Raw genomic sequence first — 24264 nt, 5'->3', positions numbered from 1 at the left:
TTGCTTATCTGGAAAGGCATGTGGTGAACACAGCATCATCTGCTAGCTTTCTCTCCTGGCTTCCTGTTTCATGAAGCTCCCTGGGAGGCATTTTCCTCCTTCCTCTCCAAAGGTTGCTGGCTGAAGGACTCTGTTTCTCATGGCTACATTATTCTGCTCTCTCAGAATATCTCACTTTCTCCAAAATGTTTCCTTTTTTATAGTATTCCAATAAAGTGATCAAGACTCACCTAAATGGGTGGAGATACATCTCTCCCTAATCCAGTTTAGCAACCACTCTTGATTGAGTCACATCTCCAGGGCGGTGATCTAATTACAGTTTCAAACATACAGTACTGAATAGGGATTAGAAGAAACGGCTGCCTTTACAAAATGGGATTAGGATTAAAATGTGATTTTTCTAGGGTACATACATCCTTTCAAACCAGCACAATGGAGTACGCAATTCAATGAACCACAATATACAAATGGCCAAAGCACATAAAAGATGCTCAACATCATTAGCCATCACAGAAGTATAAATCAAAACCACAATGTAAAACCATTTCATACCACCTAATGGCTACTATTGTAAAATGGAAAATAGCAAGCATAGTAGAGTATGTAGAGAAATAGGAACATTCATTCTTTTTTTGTGGGAATGTAAAATGGTGTAGTCACTGAGTAAAAAAGTTTGGTGGTTCTGTAAAAAGTCATATGGCATCCAGGTCATATGGAATCTAGGTATATATATGCCCTAGAGGATTGAAAGAAGGGAATTGAACAGATATTTGCACACTGATGTTCATAGCAGTATTATTCACAATTGACAAAAAAAAAGTGGGAGCCACCCAAGTGTCTATCAACAGATGAAAAGATAAATTCAATGTTGTATATACCTACAATGAAATATGAAATATTATTCAGCCATAAAATGGAATGAAGTTCTGATACGTGCAAAACATAGATGAACTTGAAGACATCGTGTTGAGTGAAATAAATCAGACACAAAAGGACAAATACTGTATGTTCTCAGTGATATAAAATTATTAGAATAAGAAAATTCATAGAGTCAGAAACTAGATTACAGTTTAATTGGGCCCAGGGTGGGATAAGGAATCGTAAGTTAATGCTTATTTAGTACAAAATTTTTGTTTAGGGTGATGAAAAAGTTTTGGTAATGGATGGTGGTGGTGGTAGCACAACATTGTGAATGTAACTAACACTACTGAATTATATATTTATAGATAGTTAAAAGGGGAAGTTTAGTGTATATGTGTTATTAGAATTTAATTAAAAATAGTCTATACACTTAATTGATTTATACTTATGAATCTTGAAGAGTAGGTAAAGTTATTTACATACTTAGAGATATATTTTTAAATTTGTCTTTTTGGGCTATTACCGGAAATTTAGCAACCTGTGGCTTTTATAAGATGTTTCTAATGACTGTATTGACATTTGAAATGCTTTTGCCATTTCAAGGCCAAAACTTTCTCATAATACTGTACTGCTCCAACGCTGAGGTTTTGATCACCACATTGTCTGGTACTTGAGTATGTGGAATGGCTCTCACAGGCATGTAACTGTATCAGGGCATCTTATGTTCACAGGATTTCAATCCAACTTTCTAATCAATGTTTGCAAAAGCAAATCTATGTGAACTAAATTTTCAACTTAGACATTCTGCAGTTAAGCTTCATGGAAATTTCCATAAAGGAAAAGCAGTCACTTATTCTAGGTATTTTTTATTTTATCCTTGAAATAAATTGTGGCTATCAACAAACTACAATCCTGAAATCTACAATTTTGATGATATAAAATTATTTGGCTTTTTCTAACAACTTTCATTGAAGTATATCATATATGTAACCCAAGTATCCCCAGTTTCTACTGGACTATGATTACAAAGAATATTACATTGACGTAAATTGCAAAGTTTTCTGGCTGACTTAAAAGCCTTGACCAACACAGCAACAGGCTTTTCAGCCTTCTGCTTCTATCACCTCTTCACCATATTTTTCACCACCAGGTATATCTGATAGTCCTGAGGAGGTGTCCTACTTAGGACCTACTCCTGAGTCCTTAGGAACCAGCTGAAGGGTAGTCTATGATAGCACTAAGGAAAATGAGACCCCTTTTGATGTCTTACATTATGTTAGAAGAATTTCAAAGCAGTGTTTCTTGAACTGCAGTGGGTTATATAAATAGGTATTTCTGTTTTAGTCATAAGTTTCTGTAATCTTAGGATCTAGATAAATGTTGATATGAACAGGAAGGTGGTTATTATTTTTCTACTTTAGCCACCTTGACAGCAGTCAGCATTGCCTGACCAATTCAAAGTAACGTCTGGCTTCAGCAACAACTTGCTGTACCCTCAGTAGAAAGACTACTCTTGCATTTCCCCTGGGCACAGCAGTTTTAGACTGGTGACAGTCTTAAGCACTCAAGGTGACAAAGCTTCACGACAGAGTGATGTGCAATGCAGGAAGGAAGAGTGGAGAATAGTTCTCTCCTTAAATACCTGCCATGCTTTGACCCCTGACAGGACAAATGCTTGTTCCTATAGTGTAATGAAGCCATTTATGAACACAGCTCATTCAGTTTATGTTGCTAACTCCTTTCCCCACCAAGTCTCCAAAATGTACTCAAACATGAGACAGGGGTTCACTGGCTGATGTTCTTTTCCTAATCCCACAAAACAAAAGTACCCAACAAGAACACACAAGCAAATCAATGCCAGCAGAAGTCACAAGCCCAAAGGCTTCAGAAACAGTAATTCATTTTTGGCTCAGTTAGGAGTCCAGTATCTGGCAGGAATACATGAGCTGCACAAACAATGAATAAAGAAACCAGAATCAGGAGTCTGCAGCGCTGCCTTCCCAGCTGCATTCTCCATCAGCCTGACTGGTCTTTTCTGACCTCCCACTTATTGTAGTAGCCATCCTTATTTGTGGAACTGACTGCTTTAATTTCTTCCTTCTGACTTATTATTTCTCAGACAATGCCCAGACTAACATTCTGAATTGTTTTAGAGACCTTTCTCCTGAACTTCTTCTTAGAGGCCATGGGCTGGCATTTCTGTGCTTGTCTTGCCTTGGAGATTTGGTGGCCAAACCTACAACAGCAGGCACATAATAGGTGCTGATGATTCAGAATTCAGTAACAATAATGAGTTACTTTCTTTTATTACAGACCTACAGCTGCTTCTCATCCATTTCTGTCATACTACATCACTGGGCCATATTCCCCAAGGCGTTGGCTGAGCTACATCCTTATTGTAAGCTAGACATCTCTGGGAAAATGTGTTGAACTTTATAATGATAAAAGGTTTTTTGGGGGGTAGAGGTCGTTCTGTTGTGTCACTGGTGTTGTGTGAAAATGAATATAGCTTTGCCAATATAAATCTGAGTTAGGTAGCGCAAAATGTCATGCTCGATTGGAAATAAAGGCTGAGACACTATTGCATGTGGCCAAAGGCTTTCCTAGAACTAACTGTGCATATTAACTAAAATGAGCCTGCTTGGAAGAAACATAAACAAACGTGCATTAAATATTGAAGTTACAATCAAACACAGAAGAGATAAACCTGTCTGCATCTTCAAATATGAATGACATTTCTATGCACTCATTTTTCTCAGAAGAAACATATTTTCTTTGGCAAATGCACTTTACAAAGAATATTCCTTATATTTTATATTCCAGTTCAGAGACCTAAGTAAATATCATTTTAGCTTTTGAGCATATCTACATCACTTGCAGATCTGAAAAAAATCTATATTCATATCATGGTTTAACAAATTCTACTACTTCTAGGACAATGCAAATAACCATTTCCCTTATTTAGATTAAGATATTGCATACCCTTTGGAGATCCACCCCCAGCCCCCTCAAAAACCTGCAAGAGCTAAAATGGACATTAAACTACTGAGAATATTGTACAATGTCAGTATGTTCTGCATCTCTACCTATTTGTAAACTCCCCAAGGGTAAAATATTGTCTCCTGCTTATTGCTCACTATAGCACCTACAGCAAGATTTTTCATTCAGGAGCCTCTGAATGAGCTTTTTGAGGAATATTGGAATGCTCCTCAAGTGTAACACCTTTCCAGTTACATTCCAGTAACTGGAAAATGATTTGGCATTCCCTATAATCAGGAGTTCTTAACCTGAGGTTCATGGATAGAATTCAGGGACGTATACGTTCCTGGATGGGAAAAGACTGACACCTCTATTTTCATCAATTGGGATGATGGGAAAGTTAGCATTGCCTTCAATCATGAAGGTAGGCAGCAATACAGAATAATACTAATGGTATCTGTTGACTTTGTAAACAATAGAAACCAGAGGTAGTTTTACCATATTACATTCATTACCAATCTTTAAATATTCTTTACACTCATAACTAGTTAAAATTACATGAGTTATTGGGCCAGCCATTAGATCACACTTGCTTAGCATTGCCCCATTTGCAGATACTGGTGTAACTTAGCTGCCAACTCTTGAACAACTCTGTGCCTAATGATCATTCAAGCACCTAATAGTAAAGTTGCTCATGTTTACATCAGTGATTCAGACAACTACATTACTTTCTACTATTTCCTCTCTACACTTGTATATTAATATGGAATGAAGTTAGTCAAAGATCACAGCATAGTTTAATGTTCTTACCTAAGCTAAGCAATAATAGTCTGTAAACTGATGTCTTTAAAAAAAATAAATTTAACTTTTAACTTACCTTGTTTATTAGTGCATTATAAGGAAACATATATTTTAGTATATCACAACATTTAAAATATATATTCTTTTTATATGGTGAGTTTTTCAATGAATATATGTTCCAGGGAATAGAAAGCAATGGGAGTGAAAATGAAAGCAAATGTAGCTCTCTCATATGTCAATGATTATTCAAGATTATTGATTAATACCTTTATTTTTCTTATCATCTTCTTCTAATTGATTAGTTTGTTCACACTGGAGGGAAACTTTGTAGTTGTGTGTTAGTATAACGACAAAAAATTCTATAAATAATATCATTGTGTAGTAAATGTAAAGATTTTCATTTAAAATGCTCTTTATAGCTATTAACCTTTCAAAACAAGGTAGAGTGGCAAATGCTGAAAATAGAAAAATACAGGTAAACCAAGAATTTGGGTTGTAGGGAAAAGAAACATTTTCTCAAAGAACTGAGTCCAATGAGATTAATTTTATGATCATTTTTGTCTTTTTTGCTTTTTTTTTTTTTTCACATGGGCAGGCACTGGGAATTGAACCCAGGTCTCCAGCATGGCAGGCGAGAACTCTACCTGCTGAGCCACCATGGCCCGCCCATGACCATTTTTTATTGAATGTACATTAAGGAGTGCCATTATTCAGTTTTTCATTTCCAAAGTCTCTGTCACAGTAAGACTTTTCATTTCTAGAATTTTCCCAGTAAGAATTATCATTTATTCAAGCTGAGTCTCTGATATCTAGTTGAATCCAATGCTCTAGAAAATGAAGTCACATTTAGTAAAAGTCAATTACTGAGCAATTGACTAAACATAGAAACTTTGTATATGAGACCACTGATTATTTACTACTGGGCTGGATAAAAGGGTCTTTTAGAAGTGGAAGCTTGTGTTACACCCAAAGACATGATGGTTGTAAATAACTGCTACCTTGACAACAGACTTTGTCATAAATAAACAGATCATTTATCTAAGACATTAAGATTAATCCTGGTAAAACACTGCAGTTATGCAGTTTTTTTGCAACAGAATTGTTTTCCTGAATTCAGAAATTTATTATGCACCATTTCTTACAATATTGGTTTCCCATAACTTTTCTTAGCAAGTGAAACCAACTATACATTTAATGTAAACTTTGATGACAATATCTAGTTGCTAAGAAGTTTCAGTAAGTCTGAATAGAACTTATAAACACTTTTTGTTTTCAGCTTTGTTTGTTCCAGTTTTACCAACTGACTAGAAATAACCATCGGAAAAACATTAGCATAGAGAAAACATTTTATTTTCCTATTTCTTATATTTAACCTATCACTCTATTTCATAGTTTACAGTTTTTTCCCCCTAACTCAGGCTTTTGTGGGAGGATTTGAAATAAAAAAGGAAGTAGACTCACACTAATTTGGATGTCTCATATAAATCTGAAGCAAGTCAACAATTTGAGATTCTTGCAATTGTTTTTTCTGAGAAAGCCCACATTTGCAAAAGTAGATATAAGTGTGAAGTTTTCAAGGCTATTACCAAATTTAATAATTAATTTATGCCATTTATTGCAGTAGGATATTCTTTTAAAAATCGATTTCTGTTCCAAGATAGACATTGTGATCAATACTTTCAATCAAATTATTATAAATAAGAATTAGGATACCAGCATCCTTAGATTTGAATAATTAGATTCAAAATCCTTACTTATTATAGGAACAGTGTAAATTTTATTGACTATGCCAAAAAGATAAAATTCATATGACTTATTAATTCACCTTCCTAGAGCCATTTTCAAATGAAATCTCTTCAATTCTCTAAATGGAACTCTTTTCCACTTCTAGTTTCTTATAAACATAGGTCTAAGGCTTCATCTCCAAAGTGTCTTTTACTTTGTACTCGTGTAGGATGAAACAATTTCGTGGTCTGAAAGAACAAAAGAGAAGGAGAACGAAAAAGATGTTTCTTGAATATCTTTTGTGCCAGGAACTAGGTTGGATACCTCGTGTATATTGCTTCTATTGATTCTCACAACAATCTGCAAAACAGGCATTATTTTCCCATTGTGGTATTGAAGAAACTGGCACTCATAAAGGTTAAGGAATGTGTCTATTAGTCTCTCTGTGATAGAGACTAGCATCTATGCCATGTACTTTAGCTCCAGTGTATGCATTATTTTCAAAAAAGGAAATGCTAAGGTAATATTTAATGCACATGAAAAAGCAGTGGTATTGGAGATAAAACAGATATGTCATTTTACCTAATGAAATTCCTCACAGAAATTGCAAGTGAATTTTATCATTTTGCGTTTGTTGTGATTACTTGTATATTAAATATTTTACCCTGTTCTGTTGTTTATAGGCAACGTATTTTTTATGTTTTTATTTTCCCATCTTCATTCCTATCTTCTTTTAAACCAATTTTTCATTTTTCCCTTTTTTTTTTCTGTCTGCTTATTGGGAAGTTTCAAGTACATTCTATTCATTATGGAGTTATCTTTACATAATATGGTGCATGGTTAAACACATCTATTTTTGGACAGACTGTCTGGATTCAAATACCAACTCTACCGCTTAAAGTCTGTTTAACTTTGAGTGATTGAGTTAACTTCTATGAGCTTCTGTTTCCTTATCAACAAAATGAGATAGTAATAGTACCCACCTCTTAAGGTTGTTGTGAAGATTAAATGTATTAATACTGTAGGCATTTACAAGCGCATGCCAGACACTATATAGTATTCATTAAATTGATGCAACCTTTATTTAAACCTCTAATGTGAATCAATACCTGTATCCTCCACATGAACCACACAATAATCATAGAAAACTTTAAGTCTGATTCCAATACTATCTTGCCACATTATTTTTGTTTTTATGTCTTAAATTGTTTTCAAAAGGCTTCCCAAATAAGCCATTTTTATAGATAATATTTTTACACATTTCTTACATATTATTTTTTGCATTTTTGTCTTTCTGCATTTAATTTTCTTTTACTGAAATGCATTATATATTAGCTTTTATAAGGATGGTCTGTGAATGCCAAACTCACTTGGTGTTTGATGTTCTTATTTATCTCTCACTCTTGAGTGATATTTTCACTGATTTGATTATATTGTGCAGTACTGAAGATATTCCTATTTTCTACAAGCTTCTATTTTTACTAATAAGTCTGCCAGTTAAATTTAGTCATGCTTCCTTCATAGGGAACGTCTTATACCTTTGGTATCTTTTTAAATATATTTTCTTTGTCTTTGATGTCCAATGTTTTGTACTCATCTGCAGAATGATTGTCTCACACTGGGTAGATAATTATAGCTGAAGTGCAGTCTGTCAGTCAACAGGGTTTGTTGTTCCTAAAATAAAGTCTGAACCTATTATTCAAGAAGTAGGGTTTCCATTTCCATTACTGTCTCTCTGCCTACATGTCCGTGTTAGTACAAATAGAAGAGATGAATTAGAAAGAAATGCCCAGGTTAGAGGAATAGCTTCTTCTCTCTATTCTCTAGGAACAAAATGGCAAACCTACTAGTAAAACATGGGCATGGCTTAAAATGAAATCTTACAAACTTTATTTCTATGATCCGCATGAAGAAATGCTATATTTTATTTTCCTAAATTTCCTAAATAATTTTCCTAAATGTAATTAAGTATTCATTAATTCACTCATTTGTAAGTATCTTATGAGTGCTCACTTTGTACCACATACTATGCTAGGCATGGATAATATAACAGTGGACAAAATAGACAGTTCATTCAAACAAATAGCCACAAAAAATAAGCACAATAATTAAACATATGATTGGGAATTTGACTAGTATAGAGATGATTACCAAGCACTTCTGGAGATTACAGTGTTATGGGGGATATACTTTAGATTGTGAAGTTAAGAAAGTGAAATATAAGTTTATATTCCCACAGTTAATAAGGGGAAAAGGTACCTTTATACTTCACCTGAAATGTGATCAAAGTTATCATCACTAAATATAACTAATATGATGCACTGAGAATATGTAACATCATTTCTGTCTTTATCCTGTCAAAAATAAGTAACCTAAGCCTGGTAATGAAGAAATAATTGACAAATCCAAAAGAATTGTTCTGGACTTCTCAAAAATGTCAATTTCATTAATGACAAAGAAAGGTTGAGGGACTGTTCCAGACAAAAATAGACTGAAGAGATATGATACCTATATGCAATAGAAGATTTTGAATTTGATTCTGGATGGAAAACTAAAATTGATATAAGGAACATGGGGACAATTGGCAAATTTTTATCATGGATTATAGTAAGTGTGACTATTGTATTGATATAAATTTTCCTTAATTTTATAATTATACTGAGGGTGGGCCACGGTGGCTCAGCAGGCAGAGTTCTTGCCTGCCATGCCGGAAACCCAGGTTCAATTCCCAGTGCCTGCCCATGCAAAAAATAAAAATAATAATAATAACTATACTGTAATTGTTAAGAGAGTGACCTTATTATTCAATACATGCTAAAGCATTTAGTTATGAAAGATTATGGTGCCTGCAACTTATTCTCAAATGGTTTAACAGAGATAAATAGAGATACAGAAAGAGAGAAAGAGAGAGGGAGAGAGAGAATATGGTAAAATATGTACAAATAATTAAAATATTTACAAATGGTAAATCTAGGTGGAGAGTAAAATTGTGTTCGTTGTACTATTCTTGCAAATTTTTGTTTTTCCAAATAAAAAATAAAATCAATTTAAGCTTACAGTGCATGGATGGATGGATGGATGCATAGATATTATTCCAAGCAAAGAGAAGAGCATGTGCCAAGGCTCTGGAGCAAGAAAGGGAAAATAAAGTTCCATTCAACTCAGGTCATTATGATGTAAGTAGAGAAAAATGAGAGATTAATTCAGAACCATTGAATCTGTATTTAAGTTTCTAAAACTTTTTTCCAAACTAAATAATAGTAATAATAATTCATAGTTAAAAAGACAAAGGAATTAAAATATAATATTAAAATATTTTAACCCAAAAGAAGTTAGAAAATAAGAATGAGAGGATAAAAGAAAATTGAGAAATTAGAAAACAAGTAGATAGAAATAAGATCCAAAATATTAATTTTGTAATTAAATTAAATTAAAAGGGACTGTGGTAGTTTGAAGCTCTTACATGCCCTAGGAAAGGCCATGTTCTTTTAATCAATTCCTGTGGGTGCTGACCTGTTATAGGTGGGACCTTTTAATTAGGTTATTTCAATTGAGATGTGACCCACCTCATTCAAGGTGGTTCTTAATCGTCTTTCTGGAGTTCCTTATAAGAGGATAAAGTAACAAAACCAGAAGCTGAAGTAACAGAATTTGGTAAGGAAGGATGAGCAGACATTGCTGTATGCTTTGCTGTCTGACAGAGAAGGCCAAGCTTGCTTCAGAGATGGGGTCATCCTGTTGATTGCTTTAATTTGGGCATTTTCATGGCCTTATAATTGTAAATTTGTAAGCTAACAAATACCCATTGTTAAAAGCCGGTCTATTTCTGGTATAATGCATTTCATCAGCTTTAGCAAACAGAAATAGGGACTTAATACTCAAATTAAAAGGCTGAGATGGTGATAATATTCTCTCACTAATTGTAACAGAAGTACCACACTAATGCAAAATTGTAAAAATGGTGGCGGGTATATGAGAATTGTATTTTATGCATGATTTTTCAGTAAATCTACAACTTCTCTAAAAGAAGGGAAGATATAATCAAACTGGACTTATAAACCAAAACTCACTTTAAATGCAAAGATACAAATATACTGAAATTAAGAGGATAAAACATGATTTATGAGGCAAATGATAATACTAAGAAAGCTTGAGTGACTTTACCAATACTAAATGTGCATGTACATAATAACTGGGCTTCAAATACATGATGCAAAAGCTGACAGACTCAAAAGAAGAAAGAGACAAATTCATGATTATAATTAGATATTTTAACAACCATCTGTCAGTATTTGATACAAGTAAGAAAAATCAGTACGAATAAAGAACATTTGAGCAATACTATCACTAAATTGATAATTGACATTATGGAAAATTATATTCAATTGCAAAATGCACAATATTTTCAAACGCATGTGGAAGGTTAACTAAGATAGGCAATTTTTCTCCAAAAAGGTCTCAATAAATTTCAAAATTGTGTTCACTAATATGACAGAATTAAATTCAAAATCAATAATAAGTATCTGGAAGATCTCCCAAATATTTGCAAATCAAACAACTTACTATTAACTAACCCATGAGTAGAAGAAGAAATCATAAGGGAAGTTTAAAAATATTTCAATCTGAATGATGGTAGAAACAAAGCATATCAAAATTTATTCAAAATTAAAGTAATGATAAGAAAGTTTTCAATTTAAATACTTTAAAATAATAAATATCTAAATAATAAATTGTTTCAATCAAGAAGTTTGTAAAGATGAGAAAATTAACCAAAGTAATAAACATATTAGACTGAAAACACATCAGAGATCAATGGCATAAAAAAGAAAAAACACAGGAGGAAATTAAACCAAAGTGGAATCTTTGAAAGATTTTTTTATATGATAATCTAAACAATGTTTGTTATGTTTATATGATAAACATAACAAAAATGTTCAAGGAAAAAAATAAATTGCAAATAATCAGAATAAGAGAATTTTAGGAAAAACATTTAAATTTAAAATAATTAAAATGAAATAAAATTAAAATTAAATTCCTTAGCCATACTAGCCAATAGCCAAATTTGACCTATGTCTACTATATTGAACAGCATAGATATGAGCATTTCCACCATTTCAGAAAGTTCTACTAGATAGTGCTACGACACTTCATTCCAATAAATGTGACTAAGTTTGATGGAAATAGTTAAAAATACAATTTATCAAAATTGACACAAGTTGAAATAAAAACATACACAGGCCCATAAATATTAAAGAGTGAATTTCCATCCACAAACCTTTCTACAGAGAAGTTCAGATAATTTCACTTACGAATTAAGTATTTAAAGAAGAATAATAGCAATAACACATGCTTTTTTTCAAAAATAGAAAAGGAGGGATCATTCTTAAGTTTTAAAGAGGCATGTAGTACCAAAACATGACAAAAACATGGTGTGAAAGAAAATTACAGATTTTTGAACATAGGTGAAAAAGTCTTAATAAAATATTAGCAAGTCGAATACAATAAAATACGAAAGGATAATACATTATGACCACATGTATTTTATCACAGGAATTCAAAGTTTGTTTAATATTAAAAAAATACTCTATGTAATTCACCACATTAAAAGAGAAAAAAAAAAGCCATGGAGAAGTTTCATGACTAAAATGAGACATTCATGAGCAGGGGTGGGGGTTGGGCCTTTTTGTACACTGGGAAGAAAAGAGAACTTCCTTTATCTGACAAAGGACATATATAAAAAGTTAAAGATAACTTCATGTTTCTTTAACAATTCTTTAACACTGAATGCTTTCTCATTAATATTGGGACTAAGTCAAGGCTGCTCCCTTTTACCACTTTTATTCAATACTGTACTAGTTCTAGACAGTACAATTTGGACGATGTACTGTTCAAAAAGAAATAGAAGGTTTTGAAAAAACTGGCAAGGAAGAAGAAAAAGGAGAAAGATGTCTTTTTTATCATAGATGTCATGATTCTTTTCACATAAAATCCAAAGAAATCTTTACAACAATTACTATAAGTAATGCATAATTTAGCAAGTAAATTCGAGGCCAATATTAAATATTCAAGTGCATTTCTATATAATAAGAATAAGAAATTGTAAAATAAAGTATGAAATTTCATTTCCATAATATTAAAAAAGTAAAATTTCAGAAATGAATTTTCCAAAACTTATGGAAAATCTCTACCTGAAAGCTTTGAGACATTGCTAGCATGAATTAGGAGGGAAGCAATATATAAAAGGAATTCATGGATTAGAAGACTCAATTTTGTTACATTGTTAATTCTCCTTGATTTACAGATTTGATGTAATCCCAAGCAAAAGTCCAGCAGAATTACCGTACAATAGGCAAGTCAATTTTGAAATTGACATAGTTGTGTTTGTTAAGCAGAATTCTAAAATGGTCCCCAAGATTTACAACTTCTAGTGTAGACAGCCTTTATAATCCCCCTTCCTTGAGTGTGAACAGAATCTGTGAACACAATGGGATATCACTGCCATGCTTCTCTTACCTTCTATGGCAAAGATGAGGGGAGTTTGTAGATGTGATTAAGATTCCGATCAATTGTTTGAGTTAGTGAGAGTCAGATTATCCTATGTAGGCCTGAAGGAGGGTTTATTCCTTCTTTAAACTCAGAGAGACTATTCTGTTAGCCTTGAAAAAGCAAGTCACCTTAACTTCTACAGCTTCAAGGAAGTGAATTCTGCCAACTATGTGAAACGTGAGACTGGAAGAGGACCCTGATCTCAGATGAGAGGGCACGTTAGCTGACATCTTGGCTGCCATCCTGTGAAACCCTCATCAGAGGACCCAGGGAAAGCTATGCCTGAGCTCTGGAGCCACAGAAACTGTGAGATAAAAAATGCTGTTGTTTGAAGTTGCTAAGCGGTAATAATTTATAATTTGTAGTAATGTGTCTTGCTACAAATGATGTCATTAGCAAGGATGCTTTTAGTAAGAATTCTATTAATCAAGATAAAAGTAACAGATGAAGATAAATCAGAATCATTTATCCAGAGATATGAGCAAAAAATCAGACATTTTGATATGTTAAATTGGTGAGATGATAGTCAAAGACTTTTTTTGTATAGGAATGTTTTTTTTTTTTTTTGACTGGGCAGGCACCAGGAAGCGAGCCCCAGTATAGTTAGAGATTTTTGAATGACCATCCATAGCTTGTATGTGAAGAAACTGCCAAATATCTCCTTTTATGGTGTTTTCATATTGAAGCTGAACAGAAAGGGGCTCTAATGGAACAAATAGCACATCAAGCTATTGTAATGCAGTTTATGATGGAAATGGCCAAAAACTGTAATGCAGATCCAAGAGGGTGTTTTCATTTATTTTTCCAAAACATATAAGCAGAAAAAAGGTTATTTTAAAGCATTCAAAAATGAACTTAAAGCTTTTAAGTCAAGAGTAAGACTTTATATTATCAGTGTCAATATTCTCAACCTATGACAGATCAGAATCATATTCCCTAATTTGGGGATGGATCTATAGGTTTATTTGAATCCTTACCACAGAATCCAGATTATCTTCAGTATTTTATCAGTACAGCTCTCTGCAGTTTAAACACGATGGTACATAAAGAAAATGAAACCAAAACGGTGAACACTGTATAATTTGGTTAAGACTGCAAAGACCAGTACTATTTGGTTACAAGCAAGGAAGAACTTTGCTATTTTCTTGACACTTTTATGGGTGCTGCTCTTTATTTTTGTTTGGGATTTTTATGGGAGAGGAAAAGAATACTGAAATGTCTTGTAAAAATTGTTTTGTAATGTACTGCTAGGATTTTACTTTTTTTTTTTCTTGAAGAGTAGTACCATATGTTGCAAGAAGTCAAATTGGACTTTTTCTTGGCTACTAAATTTGCCTTTAATCTTATTGTTCTCAATTTGGAATCAAAGTATTCAAATCTACATAAATACATTGTTTGCAAGAACTGGTTGATTCTAAGAAGCATCTGCTACAGTCTCTTTTCATATGGATATGTACATGTCCTACTCTATAAAAATGATTAAAGATATTTACCTTATGTACTTGCATTCTAGTGATAATTTACCTGTCAAATCTGGTGTTTCATCGTAATAAAAGCAACAAATCACTAATCTTGAAAAAGAAAACGAAAATGTTGCAAGACTCAGATACTACCTGATTTCAGGACTTACTATGAAGTTTCAATAATCAACATTGTGTAATTTTGGTATAAAAGTAGACAAAAAGATCAAAGAAACAAAAGAAGGAATCCAGAAATAAAACCCCAGATATAGAGTCAACTGATTTTTAACAATCACTTAAGTAGTTCAGTAGACAAAGCACAGTATTTTCAAAAAATTATACCAGAACAACTGAATAAACAAATGGACAAAAATCAACCTAAAATCTTATCTCACACCAAACACAAAAGTTAATTCAAGCCATAAATTTAAAAACCAAATATACAAAATTTCTAGAAGAAACAGAAACATGAGAATATCTTCATGATCTTAAGACAGGCAAAGATTCCTTAGATAGGATGCAAACAACACTAAATATAAAAGAGAAGTTAGTAAATTGGACTTTATCAAACTGTATCTTTTGATTACTGAATCTGTTAATAAAATAAAAATGCAAGTCCAAGCCTGAGAGAAAATATTCATATATATATACATACACACAAGGCAATAATAAAAAGACAACCTAATTTCAAAATTGACCAGTTGACACTTACTTCCCCAAAGAAGTTGTGTGAATGGCCAATATGCTTATGAAAAGCATTCAACATCATTCATCATCAGAGAAATACAATGAAATAATTTTTTACACTCATAAAGATTGATGCTAGGGACCAGGGGCCATAGGAGATTACACACACACTGTCATTTATTGCTGGCTCAACTTGCAGCTTGCTACTAAGCCAATAGCATCTCCAGCTGATCTTATCTGATGGAGTAATTCCTTTAGCTTCTCTGACTCTTGTGCCAGGTATGTGTATAATTCTTTAAGGAAAAGCATCAGTTTCTCTGACATCAAAGTTGGAGGCTTGATTTCCAGTCCATCTCATGAGTTTCTGCATACACTCATGGGTTCTTGTTTGTTCTTAATCTCTCTCGCCACCCATTTCTCATCCATCTTTCCTTCTTAACTGCCTGTCCTACTGAGTTCAAGCCCCATAGCCAGACACATGTATAATAGTCTCATAAAGACTACCCACTTCCAAAGTTGTATGATGTCAAATCCTCACAGTAAATACTTTGTTATTTATGTCACTCCTATGGTCTGCTTTGCTGATCAAATCCTGAATGATACATTCACCTCCTCTCTGACCTAATAACTCTGTTCCTAGATATTTGTCTAAAAGAAGTGAAAACATGTACACAAATAGAGTTGTACAAACATGCTTTAGGAACTTTATTCATGAAAACCCAAAACTGAAAACAACCTAAATATTCATCAACTGGCATAGATAAATGAAGTGTTTATACATGCAACAATATAGATGAATAAGTGAAAGAAGCCAGACAAAAAGCCAAAGATAGACAAAAACTAACCTATCATAATATAAATCAAAACATTTCATCTCCTTGGGAGACAGGTCAGAATTCATTGGAAGAGGGCACAGAGGAACTTTCTGGGTAATGAAAATTTTAAATCTTTATTAGAATGTTGATTTCATAGGAATTCATTTGTCAGAATTCATTGAGTATACGCAATGATTTGTTCATTTTACCGAATATGAATTTTACCTCAACAAGAATGAAATAAAGTGATAGAATATTTTATGTTCTAGAATTAAGTATATCAAAATTCTAAGAGAATGCAATGAAGTAGGAATTAATTCTGCTTGGAGAGGTTCAGGGAATTCAATGGGAGGAGGGGTATTTGTGCTAGAGCTTTAAGAATGAGTAAGCATTGTCCTGACAAAGTTGAAAAGAATAATAGGAGAAATAGCAGTAGGAAATGCAGAATGACATGCAAATGCATGGGAAAATGGGGTTCCATGAAACTGTAGCTAGTTAAAACAAAGTTGAAATGTTCAGAGGGGAAGGCTGTAAGTTGGAGCAAATGTAGCTAGAAAGTTACAAGAAGTAGATTGTAAAGGAAAATTTCTACTATGTTAAATTTTTAACTTTTTCTATAAGTAGTGAGTTATTGTTAGTGGCTTTTAAGTAAAGCAAAACTAAAGAAATGGAATTTGTATTTTAGAAAGGTAAACCTAGCAGGATATATGACAGTTGAGTTGGGGTGGATAGGCAAGAGATAAGGAGGCCAGTTAGGAGAGGAGTTTAATAATCCAGCAAGTGGTTACAACAATCTGGATGGAATCAGTGACTGTATAAAAGAGAGTACAGATATCAGAGATGTTTCATTTATACAACTGTCATGATTTAGTTACTAACTGAGCTTGGGGATGAAGGGAGGAGTCAAATGACCTCAGTGAACTTGGGTTGAGCAACTAGATTCTGTCATTTACTGATATAAGTGGAAAAGTAGGTAGATTTTCAGAGATGGAAATTATTAGTTCAGTATACATAGTGAATTTAGAGCATATATAAGGGTTCCAGGTGGAGCTATTCATGTAGAAACTTAAATGATCCCTCACTGGATATAAATCAGAGTTGAACTATAGATCACTTTGCATAATTTTTCTTATGCTACCTGGGAGCAGGAGGAGAAAGTAGATAATATAAATTATCCAGGGTGGCAATTGGTACTAGCTTTGACTTAAAAAAAAAAAAATGGAGGTTTAGGGTCCTGAAGAGAGGAGTACTGAAATAGAAGACCAATAGATGGAGAAGGTGGTAGGAGCCCCGAGTATTAAGGCAAATAAAATAAAATAAAATGAAAAAATGATAAATAAATCCTGCATGATATGAAATGCCTAAGTGATGAGAGATTTCAGTGCAAGTAGGAAGAAGATCCATGATGGGGGAGACTGGAAGAAAAAGAGAATGCTTGTTCAAAGCTTGAGGATAAACAGCAGTACAATCTAACAAAGATCAAATTTATGTCACCACATACGGTTAATGAGAAGCTTAGAATGCAAGTGAAAAAGCAATAAGCACACAGCTTCATAACACCTAGAAGGAGGCAATTTTGGATATCATATGTGCAAAAATGCTGTCTAACCTAGACGTTTATGAGTCAAAGATTTCTTATCAGATAAATCAACTACTTAGCTATGTCTGAATTACAAGTGTCTAATGTAACAGTTAAAACATAAAATAAGTTCTCCCACTCTTACCCAACCCCAATTAGATCAAGTGTATTTCATAGTGAAACTAATGCTAATTCCAAATTTCCACAGTCTAGGACGTTACAAGCGACTCGAAAGTTTCAGCCACCAGATATCCCCTATTTATTAAGCTAATTGAAAATACCTCTATCTTTAATACATAGCTAAAATACCACTTGATTTATGATCCCTTCTTGTTAATGGATTAATGACCATGACATATTAGCATCCAATTAACTGAGTGAAACTGTGAATATATCTCTCATGAACATTAAAATGCAGATTCTCTGCACATTTTCTCTTAATTGAAAAGTTAACTTTGTAGCAGCAACAAAAATCTTGTAAAATATGGCCTAATTTAGTGATTGATTTTAGTTTCCATGTTATTTTTTTTAGGAAAAAAGTACTGTTTCTAGGTTCTTTTCCCACCTCACTAGAGCTTAATTGAATACTAAAAATTATTATAATCAAATCAAGAGTATACCAATAAAATGGGAGACACAACCAGCATTATATAATGCTTCAGATTAAGCTAAAGGTCTAATGTGCAAAGGTGGGATGGATTGATTCACATATAATCATTGGTTGCATTTTTGCTTGAACACTTAATTAACAAAAAAAATCTGTCATATACTGTCATGGTTAGGGACAGGTGTCAACTTGGCCAAGTTGTGGTACCTGTTCATCTGATTGGGCAAGCGCTGGCCTGTCTGTTGCAATGAGGACATTTCATAGGATTAGGTCATGATCACGTCAGCTACATCCACAGCTGATTCCATTTGTAATCAGCCAAAGGGGAGTGTCTTCTGCAATTAGTGATGCTAAATCCAATCATGGGAAGCCTTTTAAGGAGGACTCAGAGGAGACAGGTTGCATTCCTGCTTTGGCTGGTGAGCCTCTCCTGTGGAGTTCGTCCAGGCCATCCATTGGAGTCATCGGCTTCGCAGCCTGCCCTGTGGATTTTGGACTCTGCATTCCTACGGTCACGTGAGACACTTTCATAAATTTTATATTTGCAAGTGTTCCCTGTTGGTTCTGTTTCTCTAGAGAACCCTAACTAATACATATACTAACTTTAGTATTAATTTCAACCATTTGTTCAGCATTGTTTATCCTGCATTTCCTGTATACTGATAGGCCAGAGATGTGAGAGGTCTGTTCAAAATTCTCATTTGATTCCATTGGTCAATATATTTTTCCTTATGCCAGTACTTTGCAGTTTTGACTGAAGCTTTGTAAAAATCTTTGAAGTCGGGAAATGAGTCCTCCAACTTCGTGTTTGGGACATAATTCAGTGTACCAGCCTTGAATATTCTAATAATTATTATTGTAGTCCAGTGTTTCTATTTCTTCTTAAATATGAATCATTCACTTAACAAATGCCTACTGAGGGTCTACTATGTGCCAGGCAATCTACCAAGCACCAGGAACACATTTTGAGTAAAGGCCCTTCCTTGGTGGAGGTGATAGTCTGAAAAATAGACAAAGATAATAAAAAAATATTTTGAAAGCTGGGTGTGTTAGGTCCAGGTATATAAAAACTGGGAACTATCTGTACAATGCAGAACAAACGGTGCTTAAATAAACGGAACTTGAATGACTCCAGCTGTATTTGGGCAGAACATTTATACTGGTGGCCACAGGAACCAGGTAAACAGGTGCCACAGGTATCTGCATTTAGTTGGGAATTTTTCCAAATTTGTTGTTCACATTAGGCTTTAAACCTGTTTATTAGTCAACCCTAATCAGTCCATGTCTCATTTGGTTTCATACTTTGTTAATAAACTTGTTTTACATTAGCAACCCAAATGCATATTTTGCCTAACTCTAATGTACTGATCCCTTAGAAAAACATATCCATATTCGTGTGCCACAGCAATAAGCAATCTGTTTATATCTTTGGACCATTGCTTTAGAGCAGCCCACAATAGTTTTCAAATCCTGATTATTGGGGAAGGGGAGATCAGATAGTATCAAGAAGAACAGGAGTTGGCAAAGACAATAAGCAAAAGAATGAGTAGTTAAGACAGAAAGAAAATGTAATCTACATTATAAGCATCAAGGATAATGTAAGGCACTATAATAAGAACAAAAAACTGAATCATGTTTACTATAGATTGACAAGACTCCAAACACCAAACCATCTGCTCTGTTTTGATGTTTGAGTAAAACAAATTATCTTTATCTCCATAACTCATAGAGGTTTGGCTAAACTCTTGATTGATTTGACTGAATTTCTGCCTGAAATGGTAGGATGTTTTGGAGTCCTATGTATATGCCATGAAAGAACAAAAGACTAGAAATAGAATAGATAATACTCAAATGAAAAAAATATATCATATACCAGTAGTGATAACTAGGCAACACTCATAGCAAAATGGTGTGTGAGACTATCTAAAACAAATGAGGTGAGAATTGCAGATAGGTTTGATCAAAGCTCACCTACAAGTAATGCCAGTAAACAAAAATTCCATACATAAATGTTCTGCAAATATCTCAATGAAAGAGCGGAGGCAAGAAGAAGGAATTTAAATAAAATTAGTAAAATTGGTAGTGCATAAAAGCAAAGAGTCAAAAGAAATTTTTAAGACAAAAAAAGAAAAGGTAATAAAGTTCAAATGAGAAAAGTAAATTTAGAATGGAATATTTATATGCTTGAAGAGAGAGAACTTTGAGGGTTTTCTCAGTTGAACAATTTATTTTCCTGGCCAGATTTTCTTCTCAACATTCATTCCTAAGTCCGATGGAATTTACCTTCAGAATCTGCATCCTTCTGGGTCCCTCTCCTTTGAAATGAAATTCCAAAACTTAGCAAAAGTTCACTTACTGGGTTTTGTGTGCCCCTTTTCTATAAACTGTCTCTCAATTATAATTTTTTGCACAGATAGTCCCTATACCTGGCTAGCCTTGTTTCCATTACAGACTCTTCTTGCTTTGTCATATTTTACTGTATTAATTTTTCTGACCAAATAATTAGATGCAATAGGTTATATGGCTCCTCTGTTTAAATGTGTGATAGTCACAGCATTTAGGTTGGGGGAGTTGATGGAATAGTAAAGGGCAGAGCCACATCACAATATTTTGAGAGGAAATGAAAAAAATTGAAATCCTAAAAATATTGTTCCCGTTTTGATGAGTCTGTTGTGGGACTGAATTATGAACAATTACACACTTTAGAAAACAAAACACATTTTATGGTCCTCCATACAGTGTGTGAGTTGTGGAGTGGCTGGTCTCTTATTTATTCCAGACCTGCTACTAATAGAATGGGATACCAATTCTTCTTGTACCACAGTTTCTGTGTTCAGAACTATGAAATGTTGACTTATGATTAAAACTTCCAGCTACCCTGAAAAGAGTAAAGTGTCAAGAGGCTGAGAAAATGAAACAAAGTTTTAGCTAACACAAAAGAGATACACCAATTATTACATTAACAGATATCTCCAGACCTTCATTGAGATAGAACAAAGAAGACACCATCATACTAGTTTTTAGGAGGAGTGAGGGACCAATCAGCAACAGGGGTGAGAGAAGAATAGCCTCAAAGAAGGCAGTGCAGGAAAGAACATCAGTTGTTTTTGTTTAAATATCTATCCTGTGGATCTAGCTACAATGTAGTTGGCTTTGCTCTCAGCAGTTGAGAAACTGATAAAAAGAAATATCATATCATTGGTGAAGACTAGAAAGTGTCTGATTTTAGGACTACAGAAGTTCTCCACACATGAGGCCCAGCAGATACCTGCAAGTGGTAAAGATGTCATAACAGACCAAGATTAAGGATTACAGCCGTAAATGCTGGTAAAATATAATTCTCCTCTACTTTTGAAGAATGTACTTTAAAAAGTTATAATAAGCAATTACTATATTTAAAGCTGAATCAATTGTTCAACAAATTTTTTTTTAAATCAGCCACCCTTTGACAGTATGAACAGACAATTAAATTTGCATCCTTTAATTTGGTTTTGTGCTACAGTATGGACAAACACATATGAGAAGTTAAAATCTGAAAATTCAAATCCTTAGAGGCATTAGGAGACTTAGTTTGTTTTCCATTTTCAGTCAAGCAATTAAATATTTTGATATGAAGACAATAAACCAATCATAAGGAATTGGTTATATATATTGCAATTTCTTTTCCATGAGACTTCATATTATATGCAATTTTAAAAATCAACACATTTGTGACTTCCACTTCCAAACAAGGTGGAGTAACAGGGGCTAGATATGCCTTACCCGTGGGACACAACCTGAAAAAAGCACTGACAAATATAACAAACAAATGTGTGCGAGACACTGAACTCCAGGCAACTAAGACAGTGAAACAAATGAAGTGACCACTAAGATTACTTTCGTTTATTGCCTTTAAAATATTTCTAGTCTATGAGCCAAAAAGGAAGAACCCAAGTGGAGCCTACCACATTCTCTAAATTGAGGATATACAGTAGAAAGTCTCCTAGGCAACTAGAGTTCATGGAAAGAGTCCAGAGAAGAGAGAGCTGCACAGAGAGAACTCTAGATATCTGTAGAAGATCCCCCTCAGGTATTCAGCAGAATACTTATCAGTGTATATATGTGGGAAAAAAATACCAGCAGTCAGGTAAAGAACTGTTATGAAAAGATTAGAAAAAATAGTACCAGACACTCAAACAGGAATAAGAAGTCATTCAAGAAAAAGTATTGACACCAAATAGAAACTTGGATCTATGCAAAAAAATAAAAGCAGCAGACTTGGTAAGTATATTGGTAAACATAGATAAGATGTTTCTAATCATTAAAATTATATAAAAAGATGATTGAGGATGGTGCGATGGTGACTCAGTGGCAGAATTCCCACCTGCCATGCTGGAGATCCGGGTTCAATTCCTGGTGCCTGCCCATGCAAAAATAAATAAATAAATAAATAAATAAATAAATAAATAAATAATTGACATTCAGGCAGAAATAATTTTAGCATGCATTACATATGCAAAAATAAAATACATGACAAAAATAGCAAAAAGGCCATGAGAGGAGAAATGGAAGCAGCATTGTAAACCATTCAAAGATGAAGCATACATCTGTTGTCCCCTATTTAGAAATTAAGCATGGTTCAAGGCCATGTGTTTAGCTGCCAAGTGGACAAGGGGTAAACTGTGATGGTTAAGTTCTGGTGTCAACTTGGTCAGGCGATAGTGCCCAGTTGTCTGGTCAGACAAGCACCGGCCTAACCATTTCATGGCAGGTTGTTAAACCAGAAGACTGGTTTATTAAATCGTTCTTCAGTTGATTGCATCTGTGGCTGATTACATCTACTATCAACAAGCCTCTCCTGTGCAGTTCATCAACACCTTTTATCAGATTGCCAGCCTCACAGCCTGACCTACAGTTTTGGACTCTTGCATTCCCAAAGTTGCATGAGACACTTTCATAATCTTATATTTACCAATATCTTCTCTTGGTTCTCTTTCTCTTAAAAACCCTAATACTAATTACTAATACAGTAAACTGTTAAGAGATGTATACCATAAACCTTAAGGCAATGACTAAAATGACAAAATAAAAATCCAACCATATCAATAATCACATTACATTTAAATGGTCTAAACACCCAAATACATATATTTGGGTCAGTCAGTCAAAGAGACTGCCAGAGTGGAGTTATAAAGCTAGACACAACCATATGCTGCCTAGAAGAAACACACTTAATATCTAAAGGAAAAAATAGGTTAAAAGTACATGGATATAAGTACATAGAATCTCGAATAGAGCATGACATTTTGTTGGTGTATCCAGGTTAGTGTGATGCCCCAATATATCCCAGAGTAATTTGCCTAGTAAATAAAGAAGTATTTGTAAATTCTCCTTGGGGGACGGGGGAGAAAGGAGGAAATATTCAACTTCCCCATTTGGAGAATTTCTCATATTCTCACAAGCAGTGGGTACAACCAAATCAATAGGCTGAGCCCTCAATCTTGAGGTTCACCTGTATGAAATTTATTCCTTCAAAGGATAGGCCAAGCCTACTTAAAATTAGGCCTAACAGTCACCCCCAGAGAACCTCCTTTGTTGCTCAGATGTGGCCTTTCTTTAAGCCAACTTGGCAGGTGAATTCACTGCCCTCCCCACTAAGTGGGGACATGATCCCAGGGGTATAAATCTCCCTGGTATTAGGGTACAGAACTTCCAGGATGAGCCAGGATTCAGCATCATGGGATTTAGAAAGCCTTCTTGACCAAAAGGGGGAAGAGAGAAATGAGATAAAATAAAGTTTCAGTTGCTGAGAGATTTCAGAGTTAAGAGGATACCCTGGAGGTTATTCTTATGCATTATACAGATATCCCTTTTGGTTTATGGTGTACTAGCATGGCTGGAGGGAAGTACCTGAAACTGCTGAGCTGTGTTCCAGTAGCCACGATTCTTGAAGACAATTGTATAATGATATAGCTTTTACAATGTGACTGTGTGATTGTGAAAACCTTATGTCTGATGTTCCTTTTATCCAGGGTATGGACAGATAAGTAAAAAAGTATGGAGGGCAGGCCACGGTGGCTCAGCAGGTAAGAGTGCTTGCCTGCCATGCCAGAGAACCCGGGTTCGATTCTCGGTGCCTGCCCATGTTAAAAAAAGAAAAAAGTATGGATAAAAATAACTAATAGGAGGGATGAGATAAAATAAATTCGGTAGAGTGACATACTA

General features: G+C 34.1%; 1 protein-coding gene and 1 pseudogene across 1 annotated transcript in view; one reads left to right on the top strand and one right to left on the bottom strand.

Annotated features, from left to right (window-relative positions):
• Positions 1 to 6480: 6480 nt before the first annotated feature.
• LOC143642826 (uncharacterized) overlaps positions 6481 to 24264 on the bottom strand; it is a 432404-nt gene continuing 414620 nt past the window's right edge. Inside the window, exon 3 of the transcript XR_013156526.1 lies at positions 6481 to 6614. The gene's annotated coding sequence lies outside the window, so the exon portion shown is untranslated. The remainder of the gene's footprint in view (positions 6615 to 24264) is intronic.
• LOC143686978 (hsp90 co-chaperone Cdc37-like 1) lies at positions 13280 to 13993 on the top strand (annotated as a pseudogene).

The sequence above is a fragment of the Tamandua tetradactyla genome, chromosome 1 (assembly GCF_023851605.1).
Source record: "Tamandua tetradactyla isolate mTamTet1 chromosome 1, mTamTet1.pri, whole genome shotgun sequence".
Lineage (NCBI taxonomy): Eukaryota > Metazoa > Chordata > Mammalia > Pilosa > Myrmecophagidae > Tamandua > Tamandua tetradactyla.
Note: the sequence above shows the minus strand (reverse complement) of the source record. Positions and strands in the feature narration are given on the sequence as shown.